We start from the raw sequence: 14,104 nt of genomic DNA on the forward strand, positions 1-14,104 counted from the left end.
AAAAGAATCTGTAGCATGGAAGCAGAGTTAGAAAAGTGCATGGAAGAAGCCAAAGGGAGATTCAGAGAAAGGGGATACAGCAAAAGCGTCCTAAGTGAGGCAGCAAGTGAGGCAAAGACCAGAACAAGGGAGTCCTTATTCAAACAATACAGTGAAGAAATAGAATTTAAAGAGGCAAGAACAACACCAATATTAGATCCTAACAGTGAGGTAAACACAGCTAGATTAATCACTAGATGCAGCAGTCAAGAGAGACAGATTAAAGCCATTATTAAGAAAAATTGGCCAATAGTGCTTACAGATGCTGTCATGGTCCCCAGATTACCAGCAGCTCCACCAATCACCTTTAGATGAGCACCGTCTATGAGGACACAGCTAGTCAAAGGCAGTCCAGAAATCAGTCGAACTATCTCATGGCTAAAACCTAAGAACGTTTTTTACAAGTTTTTACAAGCGCTCATCATGTAGAGCTAGAGAATTTAGTGTAAACACCATTCCCTATGAGACACAGTTCAGTGCAACCAAGATAGCCAAGATAGAATTTTACTTGCAGGACTGACTATACTGTATATGTACTCAAGTGCTCCTGTGGCTTAAGATATATTGGGAGCACCAAGGTGCAAGTGCATGTGAGAACCTTGCAGCACATAAGGGCCATAGTGAACAGTGATGCCACATACCCTTTTTGTATTTGTCACCCCGAGTGGTACGGGCATGCCCAGACGTGGGTCCCGTGCTCTCCATGCCACTGGAATCAAGCTATCCTGGCTGAAGAGGGGTGAAACCCCGAAACCGGTCCTTGGATGCTTGTTTCCAGTCCAGGGAGGACCTGGCTTGGCAGTTCGGGCTGGACTGTTCCCATGGGACACAGGGTCAAGACTGATTTGCATATGGCTGGGTTCAAACTGGAATGGAATGGTGAGCAAAAAAACGATGCATTTAGGCCCAGATCTCTGTACTGGGGTGAATGTATGACATTGTTCTGTATTCTGTCCATCAACTGTTGTTTTTACATTTGTCACCCTGAGTGGTACGGGTATGCCCAGACGTGGGTCCCTTGCTCTCTAAGCCACTGTAATCAAGCTATCCTGGCTGAAGAGGGGTGAAACCCCGAAACCGGTCCAAGGATGCTTGTTTCCAGTCCAGGGAGGAGTGGCTTGGCAGTTCGGGCTGGACTTTCCCCAAAAGGCACAGGGTAAAGACTGATTTGCATATGGCTGGGTTCAAACTGGAATGGCATGGTGAGCAAAAAAACGATGGATTTAGGCCCAGATCTCTGTACTGGGGTGAATGTATGAAATGGTTCTGCATTCTGTCCATCAACTGTTGTTTTTGCACATATCCTTTGGCACAGCATTTTAAGACAGAACACGGCAACAATATTGACTGTCTGAAATACTTTATTGTTGGTGCAGTTCCTAGCCTCAGATGAGGGGGAAACAGAGAGAGATTGCTATGCCAGCTCGAGACACGCATGAATTGAGAGCTGGATAGCAGGACACCATTTGGGTTGAACAACAACGAAGACTTACACAACTTCTTGTAATAACCTGCTATAATTCTATAATTCTTTAAATGTGACAATGAGCTTTTATCTCCAGAATTTTAAAATTAGGAGATACCCACTCTATAACATCGCTTTGGTATATCTCAATTCACTTAGAGCCAGGCACTGATATGGAATATCAGAAACAACGACAACTCAAAGTATTGCACTTGACAAAGAGTACATAATTCTATGTTTACAGTTGAAAGGATGTAAAAGCTCCAAAACATATCGCCAATAGGTTTTAAATTAAAATGTTTCTTTGAGAAAAATGGAAAAATTATTTAAAAAATTATAAAAAAGATTTTCTCGACCCTGACACTGGCATTATTAAGCATTCAGCACTTTTAAGCATTAAGCCCTTTAAGGAGGGGGAAGCACATCAGCACTTTACTCATCAGGCTACGTTTGCTCTTAATTCTGCTGCTAAAGGCCCATGTTTTTTTCAGACTTTCCAATTGTATAGTTTTTACGATACTATCATGCAAAATGTTTAAGTATTACAACAGGTATAACATATGAATTTACTGTGGAAGGATTTTCGCACTGCATTGAGCCTGGTATAAATAAAAAAATCTGTATTCTATATTAAACGGAGTAAGAATTCTACAGAGGTTCTGCTAACAATGAAATATTTAAATGATTTTAACTAATTCGAAAATTGTTGAGGATCTATACTACTATTATAAAGGAAGAACTTTGCACCTTTGAGGCGGGTAAACTCGGGAACCACAGCGCCAATCCACACACCCGATACATCATTGTAATCGTCAGGGTGTGCAGATGGACATAGGCTATATAAAGTTTAAAAATATGCGTTATTTAAAAAATTAACATAAAAAAAAGTATTCCCTTCGAAGTAGAGCCGGCTGCGACCTGCGTGCTGGCGTCAGGAGCGTGGGGAGGAGCGGCGTCTAGGAACGCGAGGAGGAGCGGCAGACATGGCGCGGGGGAGGAGCGGTGACGAACGGCGGAATGGCGGTGAGGACCGGCGGACAGGCGCATTCTACACACATACAGATCAAGATAGACTCAAGAACTTGTAATAAAATATAATCCAACTCCAGATGATGTGGAAATAGTTGTTTATTAGATAGGAGAAACCACTCAGCATCAACAGTCTTGTCTCAATCCAACTCCATGTTACAATGCCACAGCACAGCTCTAACATTCTCTATGACATAGAAAGGATTCTACATACTAAGCTTCTTAAAAACTAGAAGTAAATGACAATACATCTCCCTTACATAAAAATAATAATAAGGAAACAAATGTAATAAAGCTAATAACAAAACAACTTACATGTTGAATAAAATACTATTGCAAGGAATAAATGGATCAATGTGAAACATAATCTTTAAATTTCAAAGGAGGATTAAGTTTCCTCTGAGGAAGAATCTTTTGTTTCTTGATATGAGAATCACTTCCTGAACTACATTGATCATCACTCATTTCGAAATCACTCACTTTCTTGGATCCTCTCATACATTTTACCAACCTTGACATACTCCACACACACCCTGTGTTCATCTTCACAACATTCTTCTTAATAGATACAATAGTAAAAAGACCAACAAAGGTGCTTCTACCTTTCAAGGTATGCCTAGAATGTTTTTACCAAAACCCTGTCACCAACATTCCATTTTTTGTTCTACACACACTTCTTGGTGTCATAACCCAACTTGTATTTTCGTTGATACTCTAATATTCTCGAGCGTCTAGCTTCTTCAGGTAATCATGCATCAACACACACAGGTAACCAAACAGGATTTAATTTTGATAAAGCTTTTCTACCTCTTAAAGCTTCAAAAGGAGAAATCTTCGTGATGGCATTCGGTGTAGTACGATGCACGCACCACGTGTCTCTCAACACACAGCTAAAGGAAACTCTACTCTCAAGAGCACGTTGGGCACAATCTTTGACAATTTGATTCATTCTCTCAGTCAAACCATTTGCTTGAGGTGCGTATAATGCTGTCTTCGGATGTATGACGTTTCAACGCATGCTTTTACAATGCATGCCATTGCGACACAGATTTTACAACGCAAGTCGTTACAACGACTTGCATTTGGCGGCGCTGGATAGTGAATAGTTTAATTTACTATTCCAACTCCAGTCCCCATAGATAGTAGGGAAGGTGTTGGATAGTAATTAAACTATTCCCTATCCTAGAGCGCCCCCCAGCGCAATGCGTTGTAATAACTTGCGTTGTAAAAGTTGCGTCACAATGGTAGTGCGTTGTAAAAGTTGCGTTGTAAAGAATGTTCCCCCTGTCTTCTGATGAATAATGTTGTGTTCACTGAGAAATTCACTCATCTCTTGAGATGCAAACTGCACCCCATTATCAGTGATTAAGAATTTAGGTACACCTTCAGAAGCAAACACATATTTTAGAAAGTCAATGACAGTCCTCGTGTTTACAGTGGAAACACACTTTGTTACCACCCACTTTGATGTATAATCAACTAGCAAAATTGCAAACCGCTCCCAAGAAGGTAATAATTCAAAAGGTCCCATTATGTCCAATTCTAACTTTGTCCATACAAGTTCAGGAACCTCAACAAGAGATAATGGTGCACAACTAACTGCATGTGATTTATCATTAGACGCACACAACGCACATTCCTTTGCAACATTTTCAATCATATGATCCATACCCGGCCACCAGTATCTTTCTCTCACCCAGGCTTTTGTAAGACTTCAAGATGTCCTTCATGGGCAGTATTTATAATTCTCTCTCTAAATTCAACAGGTGGTATTACTCTGTTTCCTCTCATGAGATTTCCACAAATCTCTCACAGTCCAATATGTTTTAAGCTGCAAGACTTAAAGTTCTATGATCCGGCCAACCTTGACAAATCCATGACCTAAGAGACAACAAAACACTACCTTTATTCACACCCTCAGTCCATTCCTCATTCGACAATGTAGATTCAGCTACCCAACACACATTCTCATTTTCACCTTCCTCCTTTACCTCCCCCACAGGCCAACGAGAGAGACAATCAGCGGACTTATTGCTGGAACCTGGAATAAATTGCACTCAAAAGTTATACTCCTGTAGGCCTTCACTCCAACGCTTGATTCTAGGTGTAATGTGTTCACTCTGTTGGCAAGAGAAAAGCTGAACCAAGGGGCGATGATCTGACCTGACAAGGAAGGGAATTCGCCAAAGATAAATTTTGATATGTTGTACCGCCCAAAAGATTCCCTCTCAATGCAAGAATAGCTGGACTACGCAACTTTAAGAGCTCTTGACGAATAAGCAAAAGTTCTTTGCTCTACATTCGCTTCCTGAGAAAGCACAGAACCCAATCCTTTGAGGCTGGCGTCAGTATCAACACAGTCTTTTTATTGGCGACAAAATGCCCAAGAGTAGGCATGTTTCCAATCTCTGTTTTAATGACATCAAAAGCTTTCTGACAATTTTCAGACCAAACAAATTGAGATCCCTTTGTAAGTAATTCTCTAATAGGTTCCGTTACACAAGCAAACCCTTTGACAAATTTAGAATAAAACTCAGCGAGTCCCAAAAATGATCTCACCTGTTCTTTGTCCTTTGACACAGGAGCGTTTACTACACTTTGTGCAAGTTCCATCTTTGGCTGAATGCCTACACCAGAAATCATATGACCCAGATAGGAAACAGTCCCTTCTCTCTCAATATCTCCAAAACTCTAACTAAGGATTTCCCATGCTCTGCTTCACTCTCACCAAAAATTAAGATATCATCTTGAAATAACATGATGTTGTTTATGTCACCTAAAACCTTCTTCATAACCCTTTGGAAACATGCTGCCGCTGACGTCAAACCAAAAGGCATTCTTAAAAAGCGATATGCTCCCAAGAGTGTTACAAACGAGGTCAAGTGCCTCGAGTCCTTGTGTAAAAGAATCTGGTGATAAGCGGACGATAAGTCCAATACACTAAAGATGCGGGCACACTTCAATATACTCAAAGACTGAGATATTTGGCAGAGGCTGTCTGTCAACCCAAATCCATTTGTTCAAACCCCTCAAGTCAACACACATCCTGGCCGCTGCACCACCATCCTTTGGGGCCAAAACAATGGGGGCCAACCATTCAGACACTTCAATCTCTTCAATGACACCCAATTTCAATAACCTTTCAAGCTCATCCTTGAGCGGTCCCATCATCATGTTGGGGACATTCCTCACTTTATATACACAAGGTACCGCCCTGTCCTTGAGAGAGATACAATGTTCAAATCCTTTGAGGCTGCCAAGAGTAATGGTGAAGACTCCAGGAAATCTCTCAAAATACTCATGGTTTTGGTTATCAGATGTTCCATTGCTATTCTTACTGTCTATCAACATTACTTGATCTTTAGGATCTTTGGCATTAGGATTGAGCATTATTCCAAGATCATGTTGGTGTCTCCACCCCAACAAGTTGTTCCCCTGTTAGAAATGGGGTAATCAATTCTACGGGGTAGCATGGTGCAGAGCGGGCAGGCCAAACTCCTGAGGACATGTGTGACGCATCCACGCAGTACGCACAGACGACACACCAGGCACACCACAAAAAGAGACACAACACCAGTTTTGGTTGGAAAAGAATAACTCTTGTATTGTCCCAAATACGCAAAAGCAAACACAGTAATAACAATGCTGCGCCAACTGGCGCCAGGGCGATATTTACAAGGAGGATTATTTACAGGGTAACTGAAAAAGGTAAGTCCATCAGTTTCCAGGCTGTAGAGAAAAAAACATAATGCATTATCATTTGACATGGAACATCAGGCACCAACATCTGCCATAAAACCTCGTAGCAGGACGTTCGGCATAAAATAAACCATTAGGCGTAAAAGCCAAGTATGGCTCCTGCAAAATGAACAATCGGCGTACAACATTAACACCAGGCCTAGACAGACATAATCAGAATAGCCTCAAGCAACCTATGCCCAAAATCAACAGCAGTGAGGCAACAGGAGGTACACCAAACTATATCAGGCAGGAATCCTATGAGCATGGAGCCTATTCACAGTAGCAGGGAATACCATGTGAACCTAGGGTAGCTTCCTGAGACCCAAAACCATGGTCAACACTTTTAAACACCACGGGCATCATGCATTCTAACAGGGGCCCACTTTCATTAACATATACCCCTGGAGCATCCCCGTAGGCCTAAGTAACCTTATACACAACCTCCGCCAACCTGCTATAAGAGTAACAGCATTGCACCGTGACATAGGGGCAGGGAGGCCTTATCAGGGGGCAGAGACCCAACTTGGCTTCAAAACAACAAGACCCCCAGGTGGCAGATTAGTCTCTCACCACAACTGTTGCCACTGCCCACTGTCCAGCAGGGCAGTGGTGCAAGATTCAGTTAGCGCAGCCCCGTAGGAGCCCTCAAAACAACCTGGGACGTTGTAGTCCCTCTTCTGGGCCCGAGGCTCAAAAATGCCTCAATCGCTGCAGCGACCTGCAACTGCGGTGTCACTGTGTAGCCCCGGGGCACTGTGGCCCTGTCAGTGGTGGGGAGGACCTGCGGGGGTTTCAAACCAAGTATGGCTCCAACAACAACACGGGGACATCGGAGCCCCCTCCCCTGGGGCTCAGAAGTCAGGAATGCCCCCTTTGGACCAGCTGCCCACTGTTAGGTGGGGCAGCTGTACGACGTGTCACCTGGGCCTTCCTGGTGCCCCTCCCGGCACCCACGAAGCTCCCCAGAAACCCTACTCACCTCAACTCAATGGGAAGAGAGGCTCTTTCTTCCGATGCAGGCTGGGCGGCTGGCACGCGGCTCTCCCTTCCACCCGGGAGCCCCGCGGGTTACTTGCAGCACTCTCCCGAAGTGGGGGGAAGGAGGGGTCGGCTCTCGCTCTCCTCGGGCTTCCTCCGGTCCTGTGGTTGTCGTGTGGGCAATCTTCCTGCTCCGCTCCGGCGCTGGGGGCACCGACCAGCGGGATGGGTACCCACTCTGGTCCCGAACGGGGCTCCCTCTTCACCACAGGAGCCCCGCAACACCTCCTGCTGGCTTCTTCTGGCTTACTGACCGGGCAGCCAATCCATGCACGGCTTTTGGGGGCGTGGCGTCAGCCACCAATCAGGGCGCGCCCTCCAGTGGGCGTGACGGCAAGGGCCAATCCACACGTGGCGGGCAGTAGCGCGGCCGGTGACGTGGCCGGCGCCCCAGCCACATGACACCGCCACATGACACCGCCCTCCTTCGCTTCACCAGGCCCGGCACGGGCCTCCTCAATGCCGCGGCGGCCCTCTCCTGGCTCCGGGGGCCGCGGCGGGAAATGCAGGTCACAGTGTTCCTCAGGTTCCCGGTGCTTGCACGCAGAGACCCGTCCGTCGGCGGTGAGTCCCCACGCTAGCTCTTCTCCTTCTTCCTTGCCCAGACTGCGGAGGTGACTCGCGGCAACAAGGGGTAGGCTCCCTCTTACTCCAAGAAGCACCACATCGCGGTACACACACGGGGTGGGGCACCCGCTCTTTAAATATGTATGGAGTGGGGTAGGCACCCACGAAAGGGCGCTATGACGCGGGGTAGGCTCCCGTAGTTCTCCAGACAGCAGAGCGTCCTCATGCGGGGTAGGCACCCGCGTTCATCTAAATCAGCCGCTTCTAGCACTATAGCGCTTAGGGGCACAGCGCTTTACTTTAGGCTCCCGAGCAGCACTCGCAGATTCCCCGCATTGCAGAGGCCAGACACTCCTCTCTTCCCAGGATGCGGCTGAAGAGGTCCTGGGCAAAATGTAGCGCTCCAGGGTCAGTTAAACAGTGCCTCTCACCTCCTGGGTGGGGGAGGGGGTCCAGTCCAGTATAGAGCTTTCGCAGCCCCAGCGCTGCAGACGGGCGGACAGTCCCAACAGCAAGCCTCAGGGGCTCCCGGGTAATGCTCCTCACCTCCTGGGGGGGAGGGGTCCAGTCCAGCTCCAATATAGCGCTCTCCTCTTCAGGCGCTTTTAGGTGTAGCGCATACGTGGCACCAGGTCCCACCAGTCTCAGGGACCTAGGGTGGCACTCCTTCCTCCTTCAGGGGCCAGGGAACAGAGCAGCAGGCACTACTGGGCCAGGTCAGCAGTTAGTGGGAACTCATCAAGACTGGGCGGTAGGCCTTAACCATCCTCCACAGTAGCGTGGCCCTCCTCCTATACAGCAGCCTGAACTCCTGCAGTGCGGCTTCCACTAGCCCTGGGGACAGCAGAGGGGTTTTAGTAAGGTGCAGGGTCCAGCACACAGGCCCAAGTGGCGGTATCCCCTGGCAGCAGGTCCCCTCACATTCACGTCCCTGCTCTGTCTGAGCACATGGTGGCACAGCCCCCTTATTTATATGCCCCTCACCTCACCTACCAGGCTGTGCCAGAAGCTTCTAGAATCCTCTGTGGGGACTGGTTCAAACTGGCTCAGAGGGAGGAGTAGAGCAGCCTGGGTGCAAGGCTTTCCCTCCAAAAGCTGGGGTGGCTGGGTACAAAACAACTTGACCGCTAACCCACTGCAGTCAGGTGGCACAACACACAGCCATGGCATCCATTTTAATAGCGGCATGCTACCAGGGTACATTTTGACAATGGTGGTTAATAAGTGCACACGCCATTGTGTGACATTTTCACATTAAACAGGGCATCTCATACCACAAATCGCCTATACAACTTTCTACCATGGGGGAGACAACCTAAATTAGGGTGGTGAAAAGCAAAACATTTTGGGAAAATGGGCCAAGTGCAGCACAACTCCCCCCACAGCCAAAAACCAGCGTAGACCAATCATTGCCTTGATGGGCTTCCCTGCTTTGGGCGAGAAATGGTGGATGCAGGCCCGCAACTACAGGAGCACCTGCAGTTCCTTCTCCACTCTGGAACCCGATGGTTCCCTCTCTCAACCCTCCTTTCAACAACCAAACCACCCCACTGAAGCTCTCTAGCGGGATGTGGCCAGGACCGGCCACTAGGCCATCCAGATGTCTCTGGCCCTTGCTCTCTCACAGAGTGGGGGGCTTTAGCCCCAGGCCAGTAGTACCCTTTTACCATTCTCCTCGTCCCAAACTGCCACTGGTCCTCCCACCTGGGATCCACACCCTCAGGCTAACCAGCCACCAAGGGCGAGGCTCTCCTCCCCCTACCTCTCCTTCTGGGGATTCGCCCTCTCCTCCTAAGTGGGGTACCCTCAGAACACCCCTCTCTCCTCAGTCCAGGGCGACCATGCGACTGATTCCCAAACCTAGAGCTTAAACCCTTAGGTTGAACTGGTGACAGGGGCGAGTCCTCCCTCCCCCAGCACCCCTGCCCAGAGTTCCGCACCCTCCTAACTGGAGTAGTACCCCTGGAAGTCAATTCTGGGGGGACACTGTTTACAGACGTCCCACCCACCAGGTCAGGCAACGCCTGAACCTGGCATTCCAGCCCAGGATCTAAACCCTTAAGCTGACGTTCAGCATAAAATAAACCATTAGGCGTAAAATCCCAGTATGACATGTATTAGCATCTCCTGCAAAATGAACAATAGGCGTTTAAGGTGAACCTAGGGTAGCTTCCTGAGACCCAAAAACATGGTCAATACTTTTAAACACCACGGGCATCATGCATTCTAACAGGGGCCCACTTTCATTAACATATACCCCTGGAGCATCCCCATAGGCCTAAGTAACCGTATACACAACCTCCGCCAACCTTCTATAAGGGTAACAGCATTGCACCGTGACACGGGGGCAGGGAGGCCTTATCAGGGGGCAGAGACCCAACTTGGCTTCAAAACAACAAGCCCCCCAGGTGGCAGATTAGTCTCTCACCACAACCGTTGCCACTGCCCACTGTCCAGCAGGGCAGTGTTGCAAGATTCAGTTAGTGCAGTTCCGTAGGAGCCCTCAAAACAACCTGGGACATTGTAGTCCCTCTTCTGGGCCCGAGGCTCATAAATGCGTCAATCGCTGCAGCGACCCGCAACTGCGGCGTCACTGTGTAGCCCCCGGGGCACTGTGGCCCTGTCCATGTTGAGGCCCTGCGGGGGCTTCAAACCAAGTGTGGCTCCAACAACAACACGGGGACATCGGAGCCCCCTCCCCTGGGCCTAGAAGTCAGGAATGCCCCCTTTGGACCAGCTGCCCACTGTCAGGTGGGGCAGCTGTACGACGTGTCATCCGGGCCTTCCTGGTGCCCCTCCGGAGAGTCAAAAAAGTGATGCTCCAGTGGTGCAAAAATGCCACTGGGGCCTCGTAAATGAGGCCCCAAGTGTCCAACCAATACACCCACAGCAGATGTAATAATCACTTTTAATAAATAAGACTGTACACCAGGGCTGTCATATAGACATACGCAAAATTGACATTTTTAAGCGCATCTTTTCATTCACAACTAAGCACGTGCAGATTTATGCTTCATTCAATGAAGTTCCTGATATATTTTTTGTTACTGTTATGCAGCTGCCCGGTAGTACTGCAACAGCTGGGCTTCTTAATCTGGTACTCATGTAAAGCACACTGATCCCCTCTGGCCAAGTTTGCACTATATAAAACTTCCAAAAAATGATAATTAAAAAAGCGTATTAGGATTTTATCCCAAGCAGGAAAAGCCAAATTCAATGACTCAGTAGAAGCCAGTGGTGAGCAGTTGCACTCATTCTCACTCTGAACAAGTGGAACGGCATCAGTACCCTAGACATTGGCACAAAAGACTCCCAGGAAACGCACCTGTGTGTGTCTCACGTGCCACCTAGTTTCAATCTGTGATCTTGCCGAAGTTCCTAACAGACTGTGGGTCTTTGTCGGCTTACATACTACTGTCCACACAGGATCACTTGCAATTCTGCCCCTCAACAGCCCGTCTCACAGCGGTCTCTGTAGGAGAGTAGGATCTGCTTACTATGGTTACCCCTACTTTTTGCTGGTGTTTCACTGTTTCTCGACTTTAATCTGGCTGGGGCCCTTCTAATCAGGACCCCAGCCTAGTTGCTTCCTCTCTAAAACGATTGCATGTACTTTAGGTACACTCCAGCTTGGTTACTGGGGTACCCTTTTGAGTCCCTAGTATATGGTACCTTAGGTACCAGGGTCCTAGGTACCCCAGAGGCCTACCAGGGGCTGAAGCATGTAGTGTGCCACCTCTGGGAAGCCTTCCAAAATGACACCACAGGACTGCTGCTGCTACTACACCCCTTACTAAGATATAGGCTACCTATATCTACCTTTAATAACAGACACATATACACCTATAAGTCACTCCTATGGCAGGCCTTAACAATCCTGAAGGCAGAGTGCTTGGTTTTGTGTGAGAGGGTGCCCATGCATGAGCAGGAACCCGTTGCAGCTTTCGGAATCTATTCTCCGAGGCTGTTCTGTGATGCAGCCATACCATATACTCTAAAGTGCATTATAACCTTGCGGTAAATGCTAACTTTAGAATGGCTACATCAAAACATGTTGTGTTTGTTGTCAAACACTTTGGAATCCTACCCCCCCCCCTGCCAGTCCTGGCGGCGGGGGTAGAATCCCACCCTTCTAGAGAGAGAGACATGTACACATTGGTCTGACCGGTAACAGTTTAAAAGAACCTCAGCATCACAAAATGGATGCTGCAGCCACAGACACGAGTCTGACCTCCTGCTGCTGGACGAAACTCCAGCAGGGGAGGCCTGGACAATAGGTTTCCTGTCAGGGAGGTGTAACCACCTCCCAGACAGGCTTTAGTGTATTGGGGCTGGGTGGGTGCATTCATAGAATGCTTTTCAGACAGTGCTGGGGGCACACTTGGTGTCCCTGTGCATACCCCCAGTTCAAACCGGTTGGTGGGGGGACTCAGCCCCTGCTCTGGAACAAAACTGGACAAAGGGAAAGGGGTGTAACCCCCCCTCCCTGGGTCGTCGCATAGGTGGGACCCTAGAGTAAGTCCAACCCCTAAAACTCAGTATAAGTATAGGAACCCAGTCCGTAGGACTTTAGATTGTACCTGCACGAAACGCTGCAACATATATCCTGGAACTTCAACATTCTACATCGACTAGAAGACGAAACAATCTCCCTTGGGGTCAAGGAGTAACTCCCTTGTTCAAACAGGCACCAAAGAAGCATCTTGCCGGTCTGCATTTCCAAGGTTCTTCTCTTCTAGGGAACATTACTACCCTCTCTTGCGACTGTATTTCCAAGGCTCCCGCAGGATCCAGATGGATTTGGGACTCAGGACATGGACTTCCAGACTTCTCAGAGGCCGACACGAGATCCCAGCAAAGCTGAGACCCGCAGCCATAACGAGAGAGGTGGGACTAGAACTCCTGGACACAGTGCACATTTGCTAGTGCATTGACTTCCCAAGTTTTTCTGAAGTTGTGCTTTAGGATACTTGTAGTCCAAGCCTCGAGCATCATTTTCACTGAAGATTGTGGGCCGACACTCCACGAGTGTTCCGTGGGCCCGCATCTAGCATTTCCGCTTTAGGCTCCTTCGTGATCCCTGTTCTGACGCCAGGTGAGTCCCCACAAAGGTAACTCTTCTGTTTCTTGGGCTTCCTTGGTTGCTCCAGAAGTGCCCTGACTCCCCTCCAAAGGGTAAGTCCCTCAGAACTTGCTGGTCTGCACCAAAGCCAATCTTTGCTTTCTGCATGGGTTGCTGTTGCCAAGACTTGTTGGGTCCAATCGAGAAGCTGACACTGCAGCACTCGACATCCTTTGTGGGACAGCTCGAATCCAGCACCTGGTTGTTGTTGACACCTCCTGGTCCTCATGGCTGAAGAGTCAAGATTCACTTCCTTTACCTGAAATCACCCGACAGTGTGCATCTGCTCATCGCCTTCCTGGTCACTGGCTAGTGACCCAGACTCTGTCCCCTCTGCTTTCAGGTTCTTCACTACTCCGATCCAGGCTTGGATCCACCCTGACACTTTCCACTTGGACGCCAGCAGCACTTTGCAGCAGCTCTCCATTGAAATCGTCGATGAAATCCGACACGAAAAGACAACTATGCACCCGGCTTCCCTGGGTAAGGTAACTCGAGTACTCTGATGCTCCTGTGGGTGTTGACTCTAGAACCTCCTAGTTCTAAAGGGGTTTGCTCCAAGTCCTCTTCTAAGTGTCCGTAACCTGTAATTTTCCAACCGTGACTTTCCCCATAGAAGTTAATGGAGATTCGCAGCTGTGTTTAGACACTGCACGCGTCCCCCGTGGGTCCCTTGTGTCACTACCTTGGGTGGTTCGTGGTGGCCCCAGTGGTTCTAAAGGCTCTAGGCCTTGTATCTATGTCAGTCGTGGTTCTTATACCACTTTCTTAATATATGGTTTGGTATGCCCCTAGGGCTCAACGTAATTGTGCTAATTTACTGTGTGCTGAATAAGTTTATTGAATGTACTTTTGCCTCTAGCCTCATAAAGAGACTAATGGGATGTGTTTAGAATAAATTTGTGTATTTTATATATATACCTGGTGTGGTTCTCCTTTCATTTGGTCATTCATGAGATTATAGGCTGGTAAAACAAGATGCTTTACATTCCTTCATGACTTAGCCTGAAGGCTGCTCTCCACAGCTACCACTAGGATAGCTTTCAATAAGGTTGTCTTTAACCTACTATCAATAAGGGGTCGTTTGGACTGGTGCAAGGTGT

This window comes from Lissotriton helveticus, chromosome 5_1 (genome assembly GCF_964261635.1).
Source record: "Lissotriton helveticus chromosome 5_1, aLisHel1.1, whole genome shotgun sequence".
Taxonomy (NCBI): domain Eukaryota; kingdom Metazoa; phylum Chordata; class Amphibia; order Caudata; family Salamandridae; genus Lissotriton; species Lissotriton helveticus.